The sequence below is a fragment of the Thermobia domestica genome, chromosome 11 (assembly GCF_964235325.1).
Source record: "Thermobia domestica chromosome 11, izTheDome1.hap1.1, whole genome shotgun sequence".
NCBI lineage: Eukaryota > Metazoa > Arthropoda > Insecta > Zygentoma > Lepismatidae > Thermobia > Thermobia domestica.
The window spans coordinates 167998915-168024468 of record NC_137464.1 but is presented as its reverse complement, the minus strand read 5'-3'; the positions used below and the strand labels follow the sequence as shown (position 1 = coordinate 168024468).

Here is a 25554-nt window from a genome sequence, read left to right as displayed (position 1 = left end):
TCTGTAAGCCCGAGGAAAACACCTGCTATCGACCCCAATGCCTCGTTCGTTTTAGAGATGATCGACTGGTCTAAAGGTGTTTATGAACTTCCCTTGACATGCAAACTTTCAACAGAAGTAGTAAAGAAATTTGTAGATGTTCCGATGAAAGTACCACAGAGGCCGAATCACGCTCAATCTATGGAAAGGTGTATGAAACAAGTCACAGAGGCAGCAGCAAAAGTCTATACCCATGAGAAACGTGAGGAGTACGTGATAGTTCAAGAAGCAAGTCCACAGATGATGTCCGAAAATGAATCAAAACAGGACATAATGGAACTTGTTTTGTGAATAACTTGTGCGTTAATAGTATTGCTTACTTGTTGAGGTTATCACAAAATGTAACACAAATGTAGCATATATATAGTAATACTATAGTAGTAAGAAGTGTATGAGCTGTATGATGCAGCAGTTACAAAATAATCATTATAATTGAAAATTAGTAGTTTGTTAATGTGGTTGAGTAAGATATTTTTATAATGAATGAAAAATGTGTTTCTCAAGATTTGTAACAGAAGCTACACACTTCAAACATGAAAAATGTTACATGGTTTTACTAAAACAATTATAAAGTATAATAGTACGTAATCAAAATAATGATCTCTGTTTTTAGTAACTTCAATGCAACAATATAAAGTATAAATACAGTATTTCAATACGTACGTCTATGTATGCAGAAATTTTATTGAGTGTTTTCTCAAAGTTTTGGTTATATACGCTTTCTTACTGTACCTCTAGCTTTATTAATATGTTTGATGATTAATAAAATGTTTCATACGGAAAAATAATTTATTTTATAGCATCAGATGACATTTCTGAAAGTATTTCAGTATGAAATTACGAAAACTGCTCTTGTGCTATATTGAAATCTTGATTTACCTAGCTAGAATTTCTTTAATCACAAAACTAAGTGTGGATTTGACTTTCTCATACCTAAAAGCATACTTTCAAGACCCCTCATTATGAAAAATTGCAAAAAGTATATTTCACCCTCAAAAATGACACGCCCTACTGTTTGATTCTTTACATAACCAAACTTGTGCATTTATTGTTATATATTTGATGTAAAGATTTTCTGCAAAATTGTATTTAAAAAGTTTGGAAAAGCATTATTTTTTAAAGATATTTCCGTAATTGTTAACTTTATAATCTCGACAGAGAACACGCACAACTGTTCGCGCGCTCTAGCGTGTGAATTGTAGGAAGGAAAAATGTGGCGAAAAGTGATATTCTAAATTTTTTGAAGTACAAGGGTCCGCTTCCCTTGAAAATGAGATTTAAATAAAAATTAATGAAGTAAAAATTATAAATAAAAATATTGTAATAAAAGGTATGTGGTGGCAGAGATATTCAAAGCGGGGCTACCACTCACAGCACTGACGTTTCTCCCCTGATGTACGATTTCTGCTTGTAAATAGCGTTCTTTTGATTGTATTATAGGGATGCAGCCTGTACCGCCTCGCTTTATTAAGTACTTTTGCCATAATAAAAAGTTGCGGGTCAACTTTTTCACTCTATTATGCACCAACTACTCACATAAAGACAAAATCAAGTTATCACCTCTAGCAATAAGTCAGTGCTCTTAATCTAAAAATTATTCAAACTAACCTAACCTAAATTTAGGAAATTACTGCTGTATCGCAGGACCAATTTGAAAATCGAAAAAGAAAATTTACCGAAACGTACTGCAATCGGTTATATTTGGTTTGATTAGATTAAGTTACGTTCGATTACGCTACATTAGGTTAGGGGCATAAAAACTACAGTGCAAAAAACACAAACCAACCTGTCCTATTTGGCCACTAAAAAGTACGAATGCTATTTAACTGAGTCAGAACAGGGCGACGCTAGTGGGCTCGCGCGGTAGCGCCGGGGTGTGTCCGAAGGGAGCAGGTTCGTCAGTGACGGTGAATATATGCGTAAGCGAGGGTAGTGGTAATATGTGGGCTTTGGTAATCCAATTTGTTCACAGACAGTAACAGTAATGATTCTCCTTTCCATGTAGCCAGTTTCAATAATTTTACCCTAGCAGACAATAGCTTTAAAGTGCCCCCAAGGATAAAAATCAAACGGAGGTAGGTCGGGGACCTTGCTAGCCAAAAAACTGGTCCATGCTGAGCTACCGAACAACTGGCAAAATGTTCATTCATCTATCTATTACATTAAGACCGTAATGCTGCGGTGCCCCATCTTGTTGCCAGTAACGATGAAATCACCCTTTCTCGTCCAACAAAAGTGGCATAAAGTGTTTTCAAGCATATTTGCATATTGTTCAGCATCCAAGGTCCCATCAATGAAAACACGTCGAATAAGTTTTCGCCCCGTATTCCACACCACACCATTACCTTACCTGCCTCTTGCATCTTTGATGCACATATCCAATTAAGATTTGTATTATGCCAGTACCGGACATTTTAGTTGTAATCTCACCTGTTACATAGTAATTTGTCTCATCACTAGAAACAATGTTATGGGGAAACACTCGGTTATGAGCTATCGGTGCCAACGCCTACTCACAAAACTCCATTGGTCTATCTAAACCATCCTTTGGAAGCTTTTGTTTCAACTTTAATTTTTAGGGGTGCCACTTTTTCCTTTTTAACATTCTTTGAAAACCTTTGACACTAACATTATGTTCACTTCATAGACGTCGCACACTTTCCATAGGACTTCTCACCAATACACCCAACACAGCTGCTGATGCGTCTGGATCCGTTGCATTTTGTTGTAGTCCTGATTGAGGTAAATAATCAACATTTCCCTTTGCCATGAATTTGCGGATTAGTTTTCGTACAGCACTGTCTGTCACCGGCTTGCGATTAGGATGTCGCTCTTTAAAGATGCATCTTATTGCTGAATTGTGTTCTCCAGCGAAAAGAAAGATTTCGATTCTTTCCTCTCGAGTTAGCATCCTGCCCTACCTACAAGAAAAAAATGTCAGAGTCAGTCGGTTCTCGTCTATACAATGTTCCACACATAATAAAATTAAAGTCTAAATTATAACATATTCTAGCCTAAATCCATTGACAACTTCAAAACCGTTGCAGATTAAAAAAAGAACTTTACCGTAGGATTTCTAGGTATTTGCAAAATGTTCGGTACAGGACTAATACAAATCTTAATTAGATAGATGATTCAAAGGTGCAAGGTGCAGGTAAAGTAATGGTGTGCTGTAGGGTAAGGGGAGAAAAACTTATAGGACCTGTTTTCATTGATGGGACCTATTGGACCTATTTTCATTGATGGAACCTTGGATGCTGCACAATATGTATATATGCTTCAAAACACTTTATGCCACTTTTGTTGTAAATGGAAGGGTGATTTCATCAATATTGGTAACAAGATGGGGCACCGCATTATGGTAGTAATGTAACCGATGGCTCTATGAACACTTTTCCGGTTGCTGGATAGGTTGGCATGGACCAGTTGAGTGGCCAGCAAAGTCCCCGACGTACCTCCGTTTGATTTCTGTTTGGGGGCACTTTAAAGCTATTGTCTACTTGTGTAAAATTATTAACATTGGCTACCTGGAAAGGAGAATCATTACTGTCTGTGAACAAATATCACCAACTATGCTTCACAGAATGCATAAGCACTGGGTCTCAAGGTTAAGGATATGCATAGAACAGAACAGTGAGCATGCTGAACATGTCATGTGATTGTAATTGTCTCATGTGTGTTAGCTCTCTCTTTTCCTGGTTATTATAGAATTCGTAATGTGAGATGTTACAAAGCTTGCTTTTTTACTTTATCCTTCAATTAGAAACTTCGCACAGCACATTTCGCAGCATTTCACATATAACGTATCCTAAATCTTTTCACAACTTCAAATCAGTTGTAGGTTTTGGAAAAATAACCTTACCATTCGGTTTCTCTTCAAACGAGGATATTGTTTAATATGTCACATGACCATGTTTGCCATTTTTAATAAACAAGTTGATTCCAAGATGGCGGTCATCAGGATAGCAGAGGACAACCTTAAACACGTCAATATGTTTCCCCCTTGCTCCACCATTGATCCCAATTGGCTTCGGATCGACTGCATTTACAGTTTCTAAAATATTTAGTCCGGTCCAAATTTTGTATTTCACTATACAAAATATTATCTCTCAATTACTTCGGACATATGTACGTACATTTTCCAATATGGCGAACGAGCAAGTTGTGGAATTTTTAGTATGTCATTTAAATAATCTTTGTCAACATCTATGTCAAATTTTAACTTTTTAATAATAACTTCCTAAGTTCAATAAAATTTTAAATCAGTTTGACGGTAGTTTTCGGAATTTTAGAATTTAGAGCTAAATATTTCTAAAAGTATGCGTTTTATGAAAAATTGTTTCTCTTTAAAAAATATTGTGTTATCTATGTTCTATAAAACGACACTAAGTTTATCTCTTTATGTTCAACCCTAGAAAAGATATTGCTATTATCTGGGTATTGTTCATTTGACACTTCCGGTGGCTGTTTTCCAATATGGCGGCGAAGGTCAGCTGGGATTTTAGGGGACTTTTAGTATGTTGTTTAGAACATCCTTCCGAACATCTGTATCAATTTTCAGCTTGTTACTAATTTGTCCCTTACTTTTTGCTAATTGTCTGCACTAAATATCAAAATTTTTGAGCATTTTAACGCATGACTCAATATTGTATGTGAGAAGTGTAGTTGCTAAGCATAATAACATCCAAATGTCGAAATAGGATAGGCAATTGTACTATTCATTGCTTGAGTTAGCCTAATTTCTCTTGGTATTAGACCTCTTTCTGTCAAATAGATGCGCGCATTTTTGCATGGGAGACCCGGGTTCGATTCCCAGCGGGAGCTCAAGTAGTTCGAATTCCACATTTATCAGTAGGTCCTGCCTCATGTAGCCTCGCTGCTCAAAGGGACGCTAACCTCAAAATCAACTCAACTCTGTCAAATTTATAACTTGCCTCACACTCAACTAGTGTAGTCAACTGTGCTTCGAGTGGTGCATGTAGAGTCAAATATCAGAACGAACAAGTTACACATTAAAATGTTTATGCAGCTTGAAACTTTCGGCAAAATATTTCTCTTGTCGAGACCTTTCCAACGATATATTACTCGATCCCACTTTCCATTTTAAATTTTCAAATTGACCTCACGTATCCCTCCATGGGGTTGCCTGCAGTGGACCTTTTATAGCTCAAAATCCAAGCCCGTTAAAAAATTATTTACGTGTTTTTGTATTTTCTCCTATAGGCAGTCGTTTCGAAGATAAACTGGGTGGCACTGGACTTTATGGACACGAAATGTGAACCCCGCCATTTTAGAGGGGGTCAATATAAGGACTTGAAACTTTCGGCAAAATATTTCTCTTGTCGAGACCTTCCCAATTATATATTGCTCGATCACTCTCTTTGACATTTAAAGTTTTCAAGTCGACCCCACGTACTCCTATATGGGGTGTCTGGGGTGGATCTTTTATAGCACAAAATTCATGCTTCTTAAAATATTGATTTTGTGTTTTCCCACATTCGCAGTCGTTTCGGAGATAGACTGGGTGACACCGGATTTTATGGACACCCGATATATATATATATATATATATATATATATATATATATATATATATATATATATATCGGGTGTCTCACCTAACATTGAAACATGAAATGTTTCCGAACTGACAAAAATGTAATAAATCTAGTTACGCAACAATGTACCCACGTCAGGTTCCTAAAAAAAGTCAGTGAACAACAAGTGCCCCCAGCAGTCCTATCGTACTGCCTCAGGGGCCAACTTGGAAATTTCATAGAAAAATATTGAAACCCCGTATTTTTATTGCATATTCTGATTCTGCGACCAAAACTAAGAAATTTTACTTAAAGCACTTTTTCGTTATTCTACTAGATGGAGCTGTAATCGCAAAAAAGAATCATCCATCGTACGTCCCCGAACTTTGCGATCTGAAATATTTTCGAGATGACAAACAATATAACAAATATAGTTATGGAGTAATATACCCTTTTCAGGTGCTTATAAAATTCTGTAAACAACCAGTGCCCCCATGGGTTCATCATAGGGCCCCAGGGGCCAACTTGAAAATTTCGTATAGAAACCTTATATGTTATCACAGATTCTGAATCTGCTACCAAAAATAAGTAATTTCTACTTAAAGCACTTTTTTTTTGTTATTCTACCAGATGTCGTTGTAATCGCAAAAGTTAATATTATCCCATGTACATCACCTAACTTTGCTACCTAAAATATTTCCGAAATGTCAAAAAATGTGACAAATCTAGATACTCAAAAATGCACCAATGTGAGGGTCTAAGAAATTATGTGAACAACAAGTACTTCCAGGGGCCCGTCATAAAGCCCCAGAAACCAACTTGAAAATTTCAATTGGAAACCCCATATTTTTATTGCAGACTCTGATTCTGCGATCGAGAGTAAGGAACTTTTACTTGAAGCACTTTTATGTTATTCTACTAGCTGGCGTTGAAATCGTCAAAAAATAATTTCATACCCCAACATTTTAACGTCCCCTAACTCAACGACCTAAATATTTCCAAAATGACAAAAATGGGACAAATCTAGTTACGAACACTGGGAAAATATCGTATGTAGTCTACGTAAAATCATATGTTAAATTTGTAAATCCTGTAGTTTTTGGACTTAACGTACAGCAAACGTAACGCATGTTTTATAATACTTTCTGTATCTGTGTTCCATCTATACGTACTTTTAGTATGAAACAATATAGGCGGTCACGATCTCACATACAAATGAACGTAAATAATATATAACGGACAAAGGTAACATACAAATATATGTGTAATATAAGGAAGACTCTTAGATATCAGACATCCTGCAACGGCATGATGTAAATCTAACGGAAATGCCTATGTAGCATACGGATAACGTATGGTACGTACTGATTTGTGTAGTACGCAAGAGGATTCCGTATATTTGTACAGCTAACCACAACAGTATCTCCCCCTTAAGTGCTCTAAATCCATTTCTTGGGGTCCAGGTAATTTGCAGCTGTGAGAACGTCTGGACAGATGCAACCCAACTTATACGTAATATTTCTCGGTACTGACAGAAGTTTGTAGCACTGCGTCAGGTGTTTATGCAAATAAAACTCGAGTAGATGACGCACGAAACATTTCTCCATTCTGAGATTAATCTCTCTGGTTCAGAGCGTGTTGTCCAATGAAGATCATAGGTTAATCGCAATATTGATGTATATACTGTATATACATTATTCAAAGATATAAAAGCACTGATCACACATGAATCAGAAAATGATTGAAAGTAGACGAAAATATCATATCTAGAACAACTGCTGGAAATAAGTTTGTTAAATACTGTCTCCAATTACATACCTTCTCCAATCTTCCTTATTCCAACATCCTTTTCTTTTTAGGGAGGAGAAGATCTTGCTTGTCACACTGAGTATGCATTGAAATTGAAGTTGAAATTGAAACATTTGAAATGTTTCAGCCTGGCCTCGATTCGAAATCGGGTTTACTGAATAGAAGTTCGATGCGCTAATCACTCCCCTACCGTGCCACTTAACCTTCACGCAAACTAATGCCTAGTTAAAATCGTTTCATGGAAAGATGTAAAAAGATACTAATGTTTGTGCGAGTGTCTTAATGACTTACTAGGCATTTCCTTGTATAACTCAAGAACAAGTTATATAGACGTTACTGAATGAGAAAATTTACAAGAAACATTTTTCTAGTTGAGGCTACGTCATCGGTTTCAGGGATGGTCCCGATTTATATTATATTTCTTCTTTACCATAACTTATAATTTCCAAAGAAGAAAAGACGACAGAAATTATTTTCATATTGTTTGAATTGTATCAACACGTGCTGAAATAGACAGTTCTATGTTTATGTTCCATAATTACGAGTTTATTTTCTTATATGGGGAATTTGTCACTAATTGAGCCGAAGGCACTAGCTGAGTGATGTCGGACGTTCGGCTTCTGATCATGGGGCGTAATCCACTAGGGGTTCGGATTCCTCTGAAGAGCAAGGTCGGAATTTTAACTATCCTCAGTATTTCTGTGTTCGTGTTCCTTTAGTGTTTGGAATACGTCGAAAGAACATGAGATGCCAGTGGTGAACAATACTCCGCTTAGGATGATTTGTTAAAAAAAAAAACGATTGTGAAAACAAGAAATTCCCGTTGCACCTACCTGGGTTCAAATAACGTAGTGGCAATTATTAATTTTTCTGTATGGGAAGGTAATGTGCATGTAATTGGAATTATAATTCTGTTATTCCTTTATTATTATTATTATTATTATTATTATTATTATTATTATTATTATTATTATTATTATTATTATTATTATTATTACCACAGTAGGAAAGAGAAAGTAACATAGTCGAAGGTGTTATAAGAACAAAAAAGATATACAGTATTTCAGATGTTTCTTAGGCTTACATTTTATGACAACAAGAAATGGAATATAAATATTTGTTAGCTGATAACAGTAATGCATTTTGTTTCGCCCTTCTTCTATGTAGAAACGTGAGGTGACATTTTAAATAGGATCATTCTCGTGGCTAGAGTTGTAAGTTCGATCATTATTTGCAATTTGAGCACAGTTGTGAACAATTCCTTGGAAGTCATTTTTGGCCGATACTACAGCAGTAAGGACGTGTTTAGCCCTTATGTACTCATCAATTCTTGTCCAAACACGTTACGTTCCCAGACAGTTACGACTGAAGATTGATACAGATGACGTAATTTTGTGTTGTTGGCATTTCAGCTGTGAAGGAAGTAGTCTGAACTCTTAGTCCCAGAGAAATTCAATATTTTTCATGTTAGTATACATCAACATCATAAGTATCAATATTGGAAATTATAAAAATTTCCTTACTTGCCACAGCTGGATTTGAATCCGCGAACTCCAACGTTATGAAACTAACGCCTAAACCACTACTCTAAGACATTACTGTTCTGGGAGAAGGAAAAATCTGGATGTACAATGAATTCAGTAGTTGCACACTATTATGATTAAAGTGTAATAATCCTGAAACATTCTGATTTCAGTCATGATACAATAGTAAAGTATTATGCAGAAAAAGTAAACCAGTGAATTCAACTTTAAATTCAGGGAGGCGCAGCCGTATGCTCTCGCTTCGGACCTTGATTTTTCACGGAATGGCATTGGACATATACTCATATCGATTAGAATCTGGTGTTTCAGGACACTCGATTATTTTTTTTAAAGTTAACTAACTTAACAAACCTTCCTCAGTACCTTTCCTATTTTTATGCGTTTTAATGCTATTTTTGGTGTTCCATATTCTATATGTTGTTAAATCCCGAGTTGGAGCGGGTTAGTGGGTCAAATGTATCAAGTTTTCTGAGTGGGCCAGTGGTTCGTGGGTCAAAAGCATGTGACCCACTGCGACCGATCATCCACTGTAACCCACTGCGACCCACCACCCACTATGACCACTCTGAACCACCTATTCACTCTACTCACTGCATTGTAGACAGCATCTTCTGAACTGCATGTTTTTTTTTCACCCTTGACCCTAACCATAGAAACTAAAAAACGTTTATGGTTGTTTGCAGCTTGCGATTGTCCAAACCTTCTGGTATATGTATTGTGTATTATAGTAGTGATAGAAGAAAATTATCACTGTTGAAATTGAAGAAGAAAATTGGAGCAGCTGAGGTTAAATTTATATCATAGCAGTCACGGTGGAATAAAACGATCCCTGCGGCGCTTTGAACCCGTTAGTGCTACTACTACTACTACAAGTACTACTACTCTTACTATTATTATTATTTATTTGTGTGTTTGTATAAAAAAAAACGGCACACATAAGGTAAGTAAATCAATTTTTTGAGTATTATTTTCATCTTAATTAAAAAGTGTTTGAAAATTTAAAAAATAAAATATAAGAACTTTCCTGGGCCAGTGTTTAAACCCACACCCAAAGCAATTATAACTACTTGCTTGTTGCCCTAGTACGCTCGGCCACGAAGACCGCCAGTAACAGGTATTTGATTTTTGCTACATCTAAGCTACGTGGCAAGAAACAGATTACTCCAACTAACCACAACCGCGTATTTAGCTCCTATGAGTAGTGTTGAGCGTGATTTAAAAATATACTTCTGAACACGTAGAACAATTGTTTGTACGTTTTAGTTTCAAGGCCTCCATTTCCCGTTTTCATTTGTTTCTGTTTACTTACTCGAGAGGAGTATCTCTAAGTGAAAAAGAACTTGAGGCATTTTTGGATATTGATATTTGTAATTGTAATAATGGCAATATGACTTATACTACTACTAGGCTTTCGAGACACACAGCCTGTGAGTTTTACTGGAGCTAACTACTGAAAAAAATACATTTTGAATCACTGTAATATATAAATTATTATATAAAAAGTTTGATGTAATTATGTATGCCTAATCATCACAGTCAAATTGCAGTCAAATGAAATTATTTTGGTATATAGTTAGGCCTTAATCCAAACTGGGATGCTATCATATTGCTTTCATTATAATAATCTTCTAAGGGATAGTGGGGATCCGAACTTTTGCGAAAAAAAATTAAGTATCTCACAAGCCGTTAAACTTAAGGAGCTGAAATTCAGTATATTAAGTCTTTATTGAAAACGAACAGAACGTCTACCATTTTTTTAAAATTCTCTTTTATGTGGAGGTGTAAAACTTTCTAGATATGGTAAATTGATAGTGGGCCAGTTTCTAAAATAATCGAAAACGATCGATATTAGTTGAGAAACAAATTGAGAAACAAAATATGCGGTGCTTCGCATCACATATTCATATATGCTTAACATGGCTTTCTATTATAATAACTGCTGAAGCTTGTTTATTATATGGAGCGCATAGAACACAGGGCAATGAACCCATGAACTTGTGAGAAAAATAGGCATAAAATTTGCATTGTAAGCTTCTATACGTTGATATACTTACCTTGATTTAGGAACTTCAAAATTCATCCGTTTTTTCACTCAAAAGTATCTATAACACTTTATCATTTTATATCATAAAGGTCTTATCCACCGTTAATGTAAGAGAGAGGTGCTTTGAGCGATTGCCAGTAGAAGTTTAAACTCCGATTAGTTAGAATTAGATAAACTGGTTTTATTACTCTTTAGTTGGTAGAGAAGAGACCATGGATCACATGTCAGACTAGATAACATTTTTTTTGTGGGTCAGTGGTTAATGGTGGGTGGTTGGTAAGAGTGAGTCATGGAGGGTAGTGTGTCAGAGTCGGTCACGGTAGGTCGTGGGTCACAGTGGGTCACATTGGGTGGTCGGTAAGTGGGTTGTGTGTCAAGTTTTCATTAACCCACGCCATCCCTGGTTAAATATGTAAAACCAAACCATACAAAGAGGAATATTAATACACAAAACGCTCAACATCTTAGCTTTTCATGACAACTATTGTATGATCCGAATAACTCTGGTGTATCCACAAATCATCATTTGTCATATTTTGCTGAAATACGACATCCTGATACTCTAAATATTGTTAATACACAAAGTTCATTCATCTCATCACGTATTCACTTATTCTCTTATGAGCATCAAAACCTTTAGGGTACTTCCAGTAGATATAGAAAGCTGAAGTAGTATCCAAGGCTTACTGTAAGGTGCAAGTAAACAAATAAAAAGCAAGAGGATAACATTTCCGTCCCCCAAACCCCCTAAAGTGGAGTGTGTTGATTATTCAACAAAAAGACTTGAAATCCAATCAAAAAAATTATAAACTATAAAATATGTAGACAAATCTTGATTTTACAATATTATTATTATTATTACTATTATTATTATTAATGTTAATATTAATATTAATAATAATAAATGAGTAACAGAACTACAATATCAATAACGTAGACAATACCTTCCAATAAAGAAAAATAAATGACACGACGGGATTCGAACCCGGGTGGCAGTAATGACAGTTCTCTGCTTTCACACTTCGCCATTCCTTCCTGATAGAAAGATAAAATAAATTAGTAGTTATGTTAGATAAACCTAGCACACACTATTTTTACACGCGTTGATATAATTAAAAGAATGTGAAATTAATTTCTGCCGTCTTCTTTGGAAATAAGAAGTAATGATAAGAAAAATAGTAGTAACGTAAATCGGGAGGAGTTAAAAACGATGAGATAGCCTCAACTTGAAGAACATTTCGTGATATTTTCTTCATTGGCGAAGATCTATATAACTTGCTTTTGAGTTAAAGAAGAAAATCTCGAGTAAGTTATGGCTTTATACGAGCATTAATATTTTGTATAGTCTTACATGCAACGATTTTAACTATCTAATAGTTTAGATGGAGGATGAAGTGACACGGTAGGTAAGTGGTTAGCGTTAGCGTACAATGATATTATCAAATTATTATTATTATTATTATTATTATTATTATTATTATTATTATTATTATTGCGATTTATGTGTTATCTAGGAGGATAACAAAAAAAAATAATTAAAGTAAAAATTGCATTTTTTCGGTCGCAGAATCCGAATCAGCATTAAGGTAGAGAGTTTCTATTTTAAATTTTAGGGAGATGAAGGTGACTTCATTTTATAGTAGTTGAATAGATCTTTCAAAATTATTAAACAAGTATTAAAATTGCAAGGTATTTCTTGAGGTATCATCACCCTCAGATAACATAATTTTTTGCTATAACAGCAACATCTACTATAATAACAAAAAATTGCTTCAAGTAAAAGTTGTTTATTTTCGATCACCGAATCAAAATCTGCAATAAAAATATGGGGGTTTCATTTGAAATTTTCAAGTTGCCCTCTAGGACCCTATCATGGGACCCATGGGGCACTTGTTGCTCACAGAATTTCTTAGGCCCCTGACATGGGTACATTTTTGCGTAACTAGATTTGTCACATTTCAGGTCGCAAAGTTAGGCGAGATACCCTGTACATATACCGAGCGAGTCAAAAAACCCTTGCCATAGGCCAACTCGGTAACTATTGAAGATATGAAAAATATGATAAGAGAGCATTGTGATTGCTAAGTGTGGGTTGCCAATCTAAAATGATGGAATTTTCGTAATCGGACCAACCGTTTAAGTTCGACACTAGTATAGCATCCAATAATAAAGAGAAATGCAACCTTGCCATGTCAGTGGAGAACAAGATTAAATGCAATATTCGGCGCGTTAAATACCCTGGGCCAAGGAGAATAGAAAGGGGAGTAAATTAAAGAACAAAGGAGAAGACCTATTTGCAGGGCACACGACAGTGGCGTCAGCGCCAAAAGGGGGAGAGGTAGGAAAGGGGGTATACGAGGATGACAAACAAATGAAAATAAGTCGTGTCGTTTTGTGACAGGTTTACTGTAAGAGGTATGCTTGCGGAAGCCAATATCGCAACTGAAGTTGCCCGTTTCTGTGGCCGGGTCCTATCTTTGATTTCTTGATTTAGGTATGTCTGAAGGAAAGGGCTAAGGAAATGGCTCGGGCCACAAACGCCGAGGTCACAGCGTCCCTGTTAGGTAAGATGAGGAGTGGGGAAAGCAGCAGACTTGGGCAGTGTAGAGACGGTGGCATGCCGGCATTTGCCTGGTGGGGCTGCGGAAAACCATGGAATAAGCATCGTGTCATTCCTTGTGTCCATGTAATTGCCTATCACTGGTTTCTGCTTGTGTATATTTCTTTTGTGTATGGTTATTATTATTATTATTATTATTATTATTATTATTATTATTATTATTATTATTATTATTATTATTATTATTATTATTATTATTATTATTATTACTACTACTACTACTAGTAGTAGTAGTAGTATGATTATGTAAATTGTGATTCGGGTCTAGCTCTTGGTTTATGCGTTGCTGCTATTGAGTTTACGCACTAAGCTCTGTCAGAGCAGAATATCGGTGTTGTTTACTCAAGAAGAAAGAACGGGTCAGCAAATCCAATTAACTGGTTGTCTGTGATACACATGGACAAAGTTGGCAAGGTCGCAACCTGTACAGACACAGATCATGAAACTGGATCGTTATCAGCAGAGTGCAGTGTTCAAATTAGTACATAGCGATCGGAGGTACCTTTGCCACGCTGCTATTTGTTCGTGGGGTGTCCAATGCGACCGCTATGGATGAATTGAGAGTAGTTCTCTGTTATCGATTTCACCTGTGACACGTGTGTTTTGAGGACGTGAATAGTATTCAATGCAATTAAAAGCTGAAATGCTGTTTCTTCATGTAGCTTCAATGAGTCAACGGAAAGAAGCAGCAGAGTATCACAAGCGTCATCCAAATCAGGTAGCACCGTCGCATCGGTTTCCAGAATTGTATTACATAAATGGTATAATCCTTACAAGATATATTTGGTAGAAGTCTTACATGGGGATGGCAGAGACAGACGAACAGAGTTCTGTGAGTGATTTCATTGGACATGAAGACAACATCCTATGCTAGAGGCTGACATTCTCTTCAGTGATGAGGCTACTTTGCATCTCAACGGCGCAGTCAACAAACACAGCGATGTGTATTGATCTCGCGAGAAAACCAACATAGTTGTTGAAGCGCGTAATCAAGCCGATCCGCAAGTGCATGCATGGTGTGGAATACACGGCATCATCATATTATGACCCGTGTTTTTGCCTGATATGTTAACTTTAAACCAGTATCTACATCATCTGCACACCACATTACAGCCGTATCTGGATGAAATGTCTTTGGTATCGCGGCGTGTATTTTATTTACAGCATAATGGAGCACCGCCACATTAAAACCGCACAGTGCAACAATGGCTCAACAAGGTGCTTCCTGGCCGATATATTGGTCGAAGGAGTCCCGTGGAATGGCCGCCCAGATCACGTGACCTCACGCTGTTAGACTTTTACTTGTGGGGCTGTCTAAAGTCCGTTGTGTATAGGAATAGACCAAGAACCGTGAAACAGCTGAAGGAGAATATTCGGAATGTGTGTAGAGCAATAACACTTCAAACACTTCGGCGTGTGCAGAGTAGTGTGCGACGCGTATCCGTTTGATCCACCAGCCGGGGGAACACCAATTTGAGCACCTATTTGCATAGTGCCCAGGACTGTTACGTCTGGAAGCAAGTTGCGTGCGTGCGTGAGGTATGTACATTTCTTCTCACTAACATGTATACGGTAAAGCAGTCAGAAAACGACACTACTTATTTTCATTTATTTGTCTTTCTCATATAGTTCCTTTCTCCTACCCTCCCCCGTTGTGGTGCTGACAACACTGTCGTGAGCCCTACAAATAGGTTTGCGGCTTTGTTCTTTAATTTGCTCCCCTTTCTATTCTCCTTGGCTCAAGGTATTTCTCGCTCCCGATTATTTCATTCCATCTTGTCCTCCACTGTCGTGGCAAGGTTGCATTTTTCTTCTATAACAGTTTCGAGCTTAAGCAGTTGGTCCAATTACGAAAATTCCACCATTTTAGATTTTCGACCCACACTTGGCAATCAAAATTCTGGGTGACTGGTATTTCTTTGCATTCCTTGCAAGGGGATGTTTTGCAAGTAATTTGGAACATTTTCGTTTATATAAACTGGGGATTGCAAATCAGTAGATTGTGAGTAATTTTCACATATGTGATTGCTTTCAAATTTGTTGGCTAAGAGTAGGTGCGCGAGAAAGTTGTACTTTGAACCACTTCCAAAGACCGTAGAACAATGAGCTTTTGCATGCGAAATTCTGCATACTTGTGTAGGTCATATGATAATGTATAGCTGATAACTCTGTACCGTTGCTGTGCTATAGGTATGAATGTGAATTAAGGTGTAATGGTCCAAAATCCATTACTACACCTCAGAAATCAGCGTGCCAACATCGCGGATGAATCTGCCCCTAGGAAATGACTGCATGCTTTGTAAGAGGTATAGTGAAAGAGGTGTGTGGTCAAGAGAAAACGCGAACTACTACAGATTTCAAACCCAGGGTCGTGCATCTGTCCGGCCTACATTCGAGCAGTGAACGTGTACCAGGAGGCGGCTACGTTTTGTCAGATGCCACGCTCTTTGATTTCACAGAATCGCACAACGCATGCAGCAATGAGGTATCAGTATATCATGATAATTGTGGCACCCTTTGCCTGGAAAGACTGTGGTAATGCTCATTCCAAATAAATCTGATCATCATTTTGGCCCCATAGAGTTGAACATGGACTTCCTTTGGTGGTGGTACGTCGGCACGCTGTCATTGGTTTGACTGAGTTTTCCGTGATTTTCTTCAGTCCTACCAGGCGAAAGCTGGGTACCTTCTAGAAGACCAGGGCCAGTTCCTTCCCAAATCCTAGACCCACCTGAAAGACCAATGTGACGCCGGAGTAGGAGATCTGAACCCTTCCTTGAGTCAGTCCCTTGCATAAATACATAAATAAATAAATAAATAAAAAAAAGGAAAAAAGAAAGAAAGAAGTTGGAAATAATGAAATAGCAATCGAGTACGTCGCTTTAATAACTCAAAACATGGGAGTCCGTGTTCAACTCTGAGTGGCCAAAATGATGATCACATTTATTTGGAATCACCCTGAGATATTACTATTTGCTTTCCAGGCAAAGGGTATCACAATTATCAGGATATACTATGCCTCACTTCTGGGTGCGTTGCGTGATTCTGTGAAATCCCAGAACGCGGCATGCTGACAAAAGATGTCTGTCTTCTGGAAAACAACGTACCCGTTCACTGCTGGAATGTTTGCCAGACAGAGTCACGACCTTGGGTATGAAATTCGTCACAATTCTCGTTTCCACACTATTTTCATTCCACCTCTTCCCAACTATGCAGTCATTTCCTAGGGGCAAGTATTTCCGCGATGTTACCACGCTGCTTTCTGAGATGTAGTAATGGATTTAGGACCATCACTCCTTACTTTATATTCTGACCTATAACACAGAACGGTACAGAATTGCGAGTTGTACATTAAAACATGACCTACATTTCTACGTAAGATTATATACGTAAAAGGTAATCGCTCTACGACCTCTGGAAGTGGTTCAGAGTAAAACATTCTCGTGCACTTCTCGTAAGCCGCCTAATTTTAAACAAATTACATGTGCAAATTACTCAGAAACTATTGATTTGCGACCCTTGGTTCATATAGGTGAAAATGTTCCAAACAACTTGTAGAATATCCCCTTGCAAGGAATGCATCGGATTACCAGCCACCCTGTATATATAGGGGCTTTAATAATATTGCTTGCAAGTATTCGCCAACCAACAAATCTAGCCAGACCATTCTCAATCGTAGTGATTATACAAATAAGAAATATCAACACTAAGCTCCAACCAAACAAAAATCCTGGCTACGCTACTATAGAGCGGCTATGTGGCATAGATGAGGATTTGCATTTCTTACATTAGAACACACATCACACGTAAGTAGTCGCAAGTAGTGCTACTTTTCCCTAGAGGATTAAGATTACAATTAAGAATGAGATTTCTGGACTTTCGGCAGCTATGACCTGGTTAGCGCAGAAACTCTCTTTCGGGATGGTTGGCCTTGAAGAAAAAATACATTTTTTAGATCAAGCTTCCCCACTGGTTAATTGAAACCCTGATATCGAAGGCAAAATCATTACCAACTGCACGAGTCGGGGCCACTTCATCCTTTCGGAGATAACTATATACTTATAATACTGAAACGTATGCATATACTATATCTAGTGAAACATGTAACATGAATCTGAAGGCACTACTGTGCAAGTTAATTGCATTGTAAGGAAAGTTCAGTGTAATCAAGTTATATTATTTCGACATTTAGATTCGTTAAAGTCTGAATAAATAATATTCATTTGGATGGAGAATTCAAGACTTTGGGGAAAAATCGGTCAAGTCCAAAGAGTGAAAGTGTAAAGGAAATAGTTCCCCAAAGTTTTCTCATCTTCCGGTTTCTTCAAACTTGTCACATATATACTAAACCGAAAACAAACCGATACGTATTTTTTTGTTTCTTTCAGAAAATAGGTTAAGTGGATGAAGGGCTTCTTTTAAAAAAAGGGCCCTATTGATAAAAACGGCCTCATTAAAGAAACGAAACTCTGCCTATGTAAAGATGACTTCAAACTAAGAAATGTTTTGTTGTTTTTGCGAGGAAAGGATTCTAGATGGCAATGGCCCTCTTCGAAATTACAAAGGACTCCGTACAATCCTTACGGAAATTGGATTTCGGTGGAATTGCTTGACACAGTGATATGTTATAGATATGATGTTCCTAAGAAGAAGTTTCAATGGGTACAACAACAAATCAGTGACCGTTTGGCCACTACAGGGTTACATTTTTGAAATCAGGCGAAGAGAACGACATTCTAGATTACGGAAAAAAAACTAAACCAATGATATGTTGTAGATATTGTGATACTGAGAAAACGTCTTAATAGGCATAAGTAGTAATCGCATGACTTGAGGCAAATTTTTCCGCCCCCTGGAGCATGGCGCCCGCCGCCGCCGCCAAATTTTGCGCCCCGGGCGCCCGGCGCCCCATTTTGGGAGTTACGTGACCCGGGGTCAATGACCTAGGGGGCGCCCGCCGCCGCCAAAAATTTGCGCCCCCTGGCGCCCGGCGCCCATTTTTGGGTTACGTGGCCCGGGGTCAATGACCTAGGGGTACATAGGATCACCCCTTTTAGATTTTGGCAGGGGTACCATGGCCCACCCCCCTAAATTTTGGCAGGGGTACCTAGGACCATCCCCCTTAAATTTTGGAAATTGCCAAATCTAAAAATTTTGGTGTCGTAGCCTAGGACCATAGTATGTACCTTAATCAGTATTGGGGGTCTATGTCGTTCCCTTTTATGGGTAAAAAATTGCCAAAAAGTCAAATTTCGGGGGTTTTTGACCTAATTTATCCCCTTTGATAAGGTGTTATTATCCTATATGGTTATATGGGCGTATATAAGGGTCCATTACCTTTCATAAGATATGGGTACATTTGTGCACTCCTTTAAAAATTTGGGAGGGGTACCTTGACCCACCCCTTAACTTTTGGAAATTGCCCAATTTAAACATTTGGTATTATAGTACTGGACCCTAATATGTATTATGATAAATTTTGGTGGTCCACCTCGTTCCCTTTTAGCGTACAAAACTGCCAAAATATAAACGTAAGCAATATGTTGTACCACGTGTTTGGTCTTTTGGCCCAATTTATCCTCTTGGATGAGGTCCTATTACCTTATATGGTTATATGGTTATGTATAGGGGTCTATTACCTTTCATAAGATATGGGTACATTTGTGCACCCCGGGAGGGGTACCTTGGCCCACCCCTTAAATTTTGGAAATTGCCCAATTTAAACATTTGGTATTATAGTACTGGACCTTAATATGTATTATGATAAATTTGGGTGGTCCACCTCGTTCCGTTCTAGGGGTACAAAATTGCCAAAATATAAACGTAAGCAATACGTTGTACCACGTGTTTGGTCTTTTGGCCCAATTTATCCTCTTGGATGAGGTCCTATTACCTTATATGGTTATATGGTTATGTATAAGGGTCCATTACCTTTCATAAGATATGGGTACATTTGTGCACCCCTTTAAAAATTTGGGAGGGGTGCCTTGGCGCACCCCTTAAATTTTGGAAATTGCCCAATTTAAACATTGGGTATTATAGTATAGGACCCTAATATGTATTATGATAAATTTGGATGGTCCACCTTGTTCCCTTTTAGGGGTACAAAATTGGCAAAATATAAACGTAAGCAATACGTAGTACCACGTGCTTGGTCTTTTGGCCCAATTTATCCCCTTTGATGAGGTGTTATTATCCTATATAGTTATATGGTCATGTATAGGGGTCCATTACCTTTCATAAGATATGGGTATATTGGTGCACTCCTTTAAAAATTTGGGAGGGGTACTTTGGCTCACCCCTTAAATTTTGGAAATTGCTCATTTTATATATTTGGTATTATAGTATTGGACCCTAACATGTATTATAATAAATGGTTATATGGTTATGTATAGGGGTCTATTTCCTATCATAAGACATAGGTACATTTGTGCACTCCTTTAAAAATTTGGGAGGGGTACTTTGGCCCACCCCTTAAATTTTAGAAATTGGTCATTTTATATATTTGGTATTATAGTACTGGACCCTAACATGTATTATGATAAATTTGGGTGGTCCACCTCGTTCCCTTTTAGGGGTACAAAATTGCCAAAATATAAACGTAAGCAATACGTTGTACCACGTGTTTGTTTTGGCTCAATTTATCTCCTTGGATGAGGTCCTATTACCTTATATGATTATATGGTTATGTATATTGGTCCATTCCTATTATAAGACATGGGTATATTGATGCACCCCGGGAGGGGTACCTTGGCCCACCTCTTTATTTTGGAAATTGTCCAATTTAAACATTTGGTATAATAGTATAAGACCCTAATAGAGATTACTATAAATTTGGGTGGTCCATCTCGTTCCCTTTCATGGGTACGAATTGCCAAATTTTAGTACAACCACGTGTTTCGTTTTTGACCTAATTTATTCACTTGGATGAGGTCCTATTACCTAATATGATTATATGGTCATGTATAGGGGTCCATTTTCTATCATAAGACATAGGTACATTGATGCACCCCGGGAGGGGTACCATAGCCAATCCCTTAAATTTTGGAAATTTTTCAATTTAAGCATTCGCTATCATAGTACATGACCTCAATATGTATCATGATAAATTTGGGTGGTCCACCTTGTTCCCTTTCATGAGTAAAAAATATGCCAAAATATAAACATAAGCAATATGTTGTATCACGTGTTTGGTTTTTGGCCCAATTTATCCCGTTTGATGCGGTCTTATTACCGTATATGGTCATATGGTCAATTATATAGGTTCATTTCCTATCATAAGACATGAGTACATTGATGCACCCTTTCAAAATTTGGGAGGGGTATCTTGACTCATCCACTCAGTTTTAGAAATTGTTTAATATAAGCTTTTGGTATCTTCGTACAGGTCTTCAATATGTACCACTATAAATTTCGATGGTCCACATCGTTCCCTTTCATGGGTAAAGAACTACCAAAAATCAAAATTCGGAGGTTATTGACCCTTTGATAAGTATTTAGCACGTTATATGGTTTATTACCTTTATATGTTTTTGTTCTCTTTTAAATTTGGGAATTATAAAATAACATAATTTGGTAAACGTTTTCTACGACCCATTGGTATTCCTCTTATGGCCAAATATTCAAAATTTAAAGGTTATTGACCGGCTTTATTATTGAATAACTACAGGATTTATTACTTTTTCATAAGACACAGGTGTATTTGTGTACCAATCTTAAATTTTGGGAGGGGTACATTTCTTATTGTCATATCAATAATTGGTAATTGTTCTTAAAATTGGATAGTATTTCATTCATTGGGTAAATCATTATGATGGGATTAGGAGTCCAGGACATTGGTACATTTAAACTTTGTAGGATAATTTGAGAATGCGTCATTGGTATTGATTATTACAGCCAAATATAAACGTAAGCAATACGATGTACCACGTGATTGACCTTGATGAGGTAGTGTACAGGGATACATAGCTAACCTTATTGAATCTTATGACTCATAGTCTTAAGGGAATACATGCTACAACACTGGCAAAGTTATTGTTGATGTAATTTGATTGGTTGATCACTATCTTTCGTGCAATCTGATTGGCTGATCACTATCTTTCGTGCAATCTGATTGGTTGATGAGTTTCAAATCTTTGCTGCATTCAGTTTTGTTTTAACATTTGAAAAGTTTTTGAATTTTTTTTGTTTGCAACTTTGGTTTGACATTTTTTCGTTTGATATTTTTAGTTTAAAAATTTTTGTTTCGAAATTTTTGTTTGAAAACTTTGTTTCAAAATTTTGTTTGAAACTTTTCGTTTGAAATTTTTGTTTGAAAAATTTTTGTTTGAAATTTTTGTATCAAAATTTTGTTTGCAAATTTTTTGTTTGTAAATTTTTGTTTCAATTTTTTTGTTTAAAATTTTTTCGTTTGAAATTTTTCGTTTCCAAAATTTTTTTCTGTTTAAAAATTTTTGTTTGAACAGTTTTGTTTGGAAAATTTTTTCAAATTTTTTTTTTGCTTGAAAATTTTTTGTTTGAAATTTTTGTTTGACATTTTTAAAAGTTTGTGCACTCATTAGTAAAGAACCGGAACTGTTTAGAACTAAAACCTCTGGCAACATTGTGGTGCAATAGTACACGTCAGAACATGATGCAACGTCATCAGTTTTGCATCATATATAAGTATCGTTCGAGTTAGTATTCATGATAACATCATCATGGCTACTTGTCTGCAGTTTCTAAACACACGTGATGTGATGAAATCATTTACCAAGTATACTGATTTACAACAGAATGTACCTTATAGAATCTTAGCTAGCCAAATGATCCCTACAAAGTTTGGATTAAGAATCGTAGTGAAGCTTGAAAATGATAAGAATATAATTTTACCAGCCAGATATTTTACCATGGAAGCATCAAAACAAGAAGAACTGCTGCGTTTCTTAAATACTGGATCTGTATCTTTGTGTTACAAAGGATTCTTGGGTCGAAGTCATCAATTTCAATTTAGTACACAGCCAGATTCGTCAGCAATTGTGATGAAATCATGAATTTAAACGTCAGCACATTCCTTTGACGTCAGACATAGTTGTATGAATTTGGTTGGTCAGCATGACGTCAGCAACTGTGATGAAACCACAAATTCAAACGTCAGCACATTCCTTTCCAATGACGTCAGCCGTAGCTCTATAAATCAACCAATACCGTGAAATCATTTGAGCAAGTGCTTTTCAGGAGGAAAGATGTGTACTTCTAACGATAAAGAGTTCATCTTCGCAAGCTATTATCCAATAAATATATTTCCAACAAAACATGTGATGATTGGTATCAGTGCTAGAACATTTGAACCAGTAATTCGATTGGGCAAAGCAGAACAATTTGGTGTACAACTGACCTGTGAAGAATGGCAAATATTATGTTCACGAATCGACCAAATGAACGATTATTTTCATGATGAGCTAAATGTGACCATAGTCAAATCATTAGGCTCAAATCATGAAGTGGTGCTGCGTACAGTCCTCGAAGAGAAGATGGTGCTGTTACGTAAAAAGAGTACATTCCATGTCCCTCGCAACATGGTGTATCTAACACAAACGGAATGGAACAAATTCATCAGCGTATTTCAGTGTGTTAAACATGCAGTGGAAGTGTGCAACAAAACAAGTATATTCCTGAAAAAGTACTATTTTGAAAAATGTGTTATGCATATTGTACAACATGTATCTAGATATTGTGATGGTTGTCAACATCGTTCGTGGGTGCATACCTGTATTGATAAACAGTTTATTTGTGATCAAATGGACATTGAGTTTCCACCAATTGATATCGCAATAGACCTTAAAAGACTTCAATTGGAATTAAAATTATACGCTAAAGACAAACTAGTGCAAGAAGTTCAAAATACATTGTATCGACAATATCCAGAACCACTATCTGGTATGGATGTATGTGGAGTGTAATAAAATGATCCATTTCAATGAATTGTGTTTTTTTTCATTTCAAGTACAACCTTATATTCTGATGTGTACTATTGCACCACAATGTTGCCAGAGGTTTTAGTTCTAAACAGTTCCGGTTCTTTACTAATGAGTGCACAAACTTTTAAAAATGTCAAACAAAAATTTCAAACAAAAAATTTTCAAACAAAAATTTTCAAATAAAAAAAATTTTGGAAACGAAAAATTTCAAACGAAAAAATTTTAAACAAAAAATTGAAACAAAAATTTACAAACAAAAAATTTGCAAACAAAATTTTGATACAAAAATTTCAAACAAAAATTTTTCAAACAAAAATTTCAAACGAAAAGTTTCAAACAAAATTTTGAAACAAAGTTTTCAAACAAAAATTTCGAAACAAAAATTTTTAAACTAAAAATATCAAACGAAAAAATGTCAAACCAAAGTTGCAAACAAAAAAAATTCAAAAACTTTTCAAATGTTAAAACAAAACTGAATGCAGCAAAGATTTGAAACTCATCAACCAATCAGATTGCACGAAAGATAGTGATCAGCCAATCAGATTGCACGAAAGATAGTGATCAACCAATCAAATTACATCAACAATAACTTTGCCAGTGTTGTAGCATGTATTCCCTTAAGACTATGAGTCATAAGATTCAATATGGTTAGCTATGCATCCCTGTACACTACCTCATCAAGGTCAATCACGTGGTACATCGTATTGCTTACGTTTATATTTGGCTGTAATAATCAATACCAATGACGCATTCTCAAATTATCCTACAAAGTTTAAATGTACCAATGTCCTGGACTCCTAATCCCATCATAATGATTTACCCAATGAATGAAATACTATCCAATTTTAAGAACAATTACCAATTATTGATATGACAATAAGAAATGTATCCCTCCCAAAATTTAAGATTGGTACACAAATGCACCTGTGTCTTATGAAAAAGTAATAAATCCTGTAGTTATTCAATAATAAAGCCGGTCAATAACCTTTAAATTTTGAATATTTGGCCATAAGAGGAATACCAATGGGTCGTAGAAAACGTTTACCAAATTATGTTATTTTATAATTCCCAAATTTAAAAGAGAACAAAAACATATAAAGGTAATAAACCATATAACGTGCTAAATACTTATCAAAGGGTCAATAACCTCCGAATTTTGATTTTTGGTAGTTCTTTACCCATGAAAGGGAACGATGTGGACCATCGAAATTTATAGTGGTACATATTGAAGACCTGTACGAAGATACCAAATGCTTATATTAAACAATTTCTAAAACTGAGTGGATGAGTCAAGATACCCCTCCCAAATTTTGAAAGGGTGCATCAATGTACTCATGTCTTATGATAGGAAATGAACCTATATAATTGACCATATGACCATATACGGTAATAAGACCGCATCAAACGGGATAAATTGGGCCAAAAACCAAACACGTGATACAACATATTGCTTATGTTTATATTTTGGCATTTTTTTACTCATGAAAGGGAACAAGGTGGACCACCCAAATTTATCATGATACATATTGAGGCCATGTACTATGATAGCGAATGCTTAAATTGAAAAATTTCCAAAATTTAAGGGATTGGCTATGGTACACCTCCCGGGGTGCATCAATGTACCTATGTCTTATGATAGAAAATGGATCCCTATACATGACCATATAATCATATTAGGTAATAGGACCTCATCCAAGTGAATAAATTAGGTCAAAAACGAAACACGTGGTTGTACTAAAATTTGGCAATTTCGTACCCATGAAAGGGAACGAGATGGACCACCCAAATTTATAGTAATCTCTATTAGGGTCTTATACTATTATACCAAATGTTTAAATTGGACAATTTCCAAAATAAAGAGGTGGGCCAAGGTACCCCTCCCGGGGTGCATCAATATACCCATGTCTTATAATAGGGAATGGACCAATATACATAACCATATAATCATATAAGGTAATAGGACCTCATCCAAGGGGATAAATTGAGCCAAAACAAACACGTG

At 36.4% G+C, this 25554-nt stretch overlaps 2 protein-coding genes across 2 annotated transcripts in view; one reads left to right on the top strand and one right to left on the bottom strand.

The window, feature by feature from the left end:
* LOC145663699 (uncharacterized) overlaps positions 1–2638 on the bottom strand; it is an 89666-nt gene extending 87028 nt beyond the window's left edge. The window contains exon 1 of the mRNA XM_081729794.1: positions 2470–2638. The gene's annotated coding sequence lies outside the window, so the exon portion shown is untranslated. The remainder of the gene's footprint in view (positions 1–2469) is intronic.
* LOC145663698 (uncharacterized) overlaps positions 1–25554 on the top strand; it is a 70764-nt gene that overhangs the window by 24708 nt on the left and 20502 nt on the right. The window lies entirely within an intron of this gene.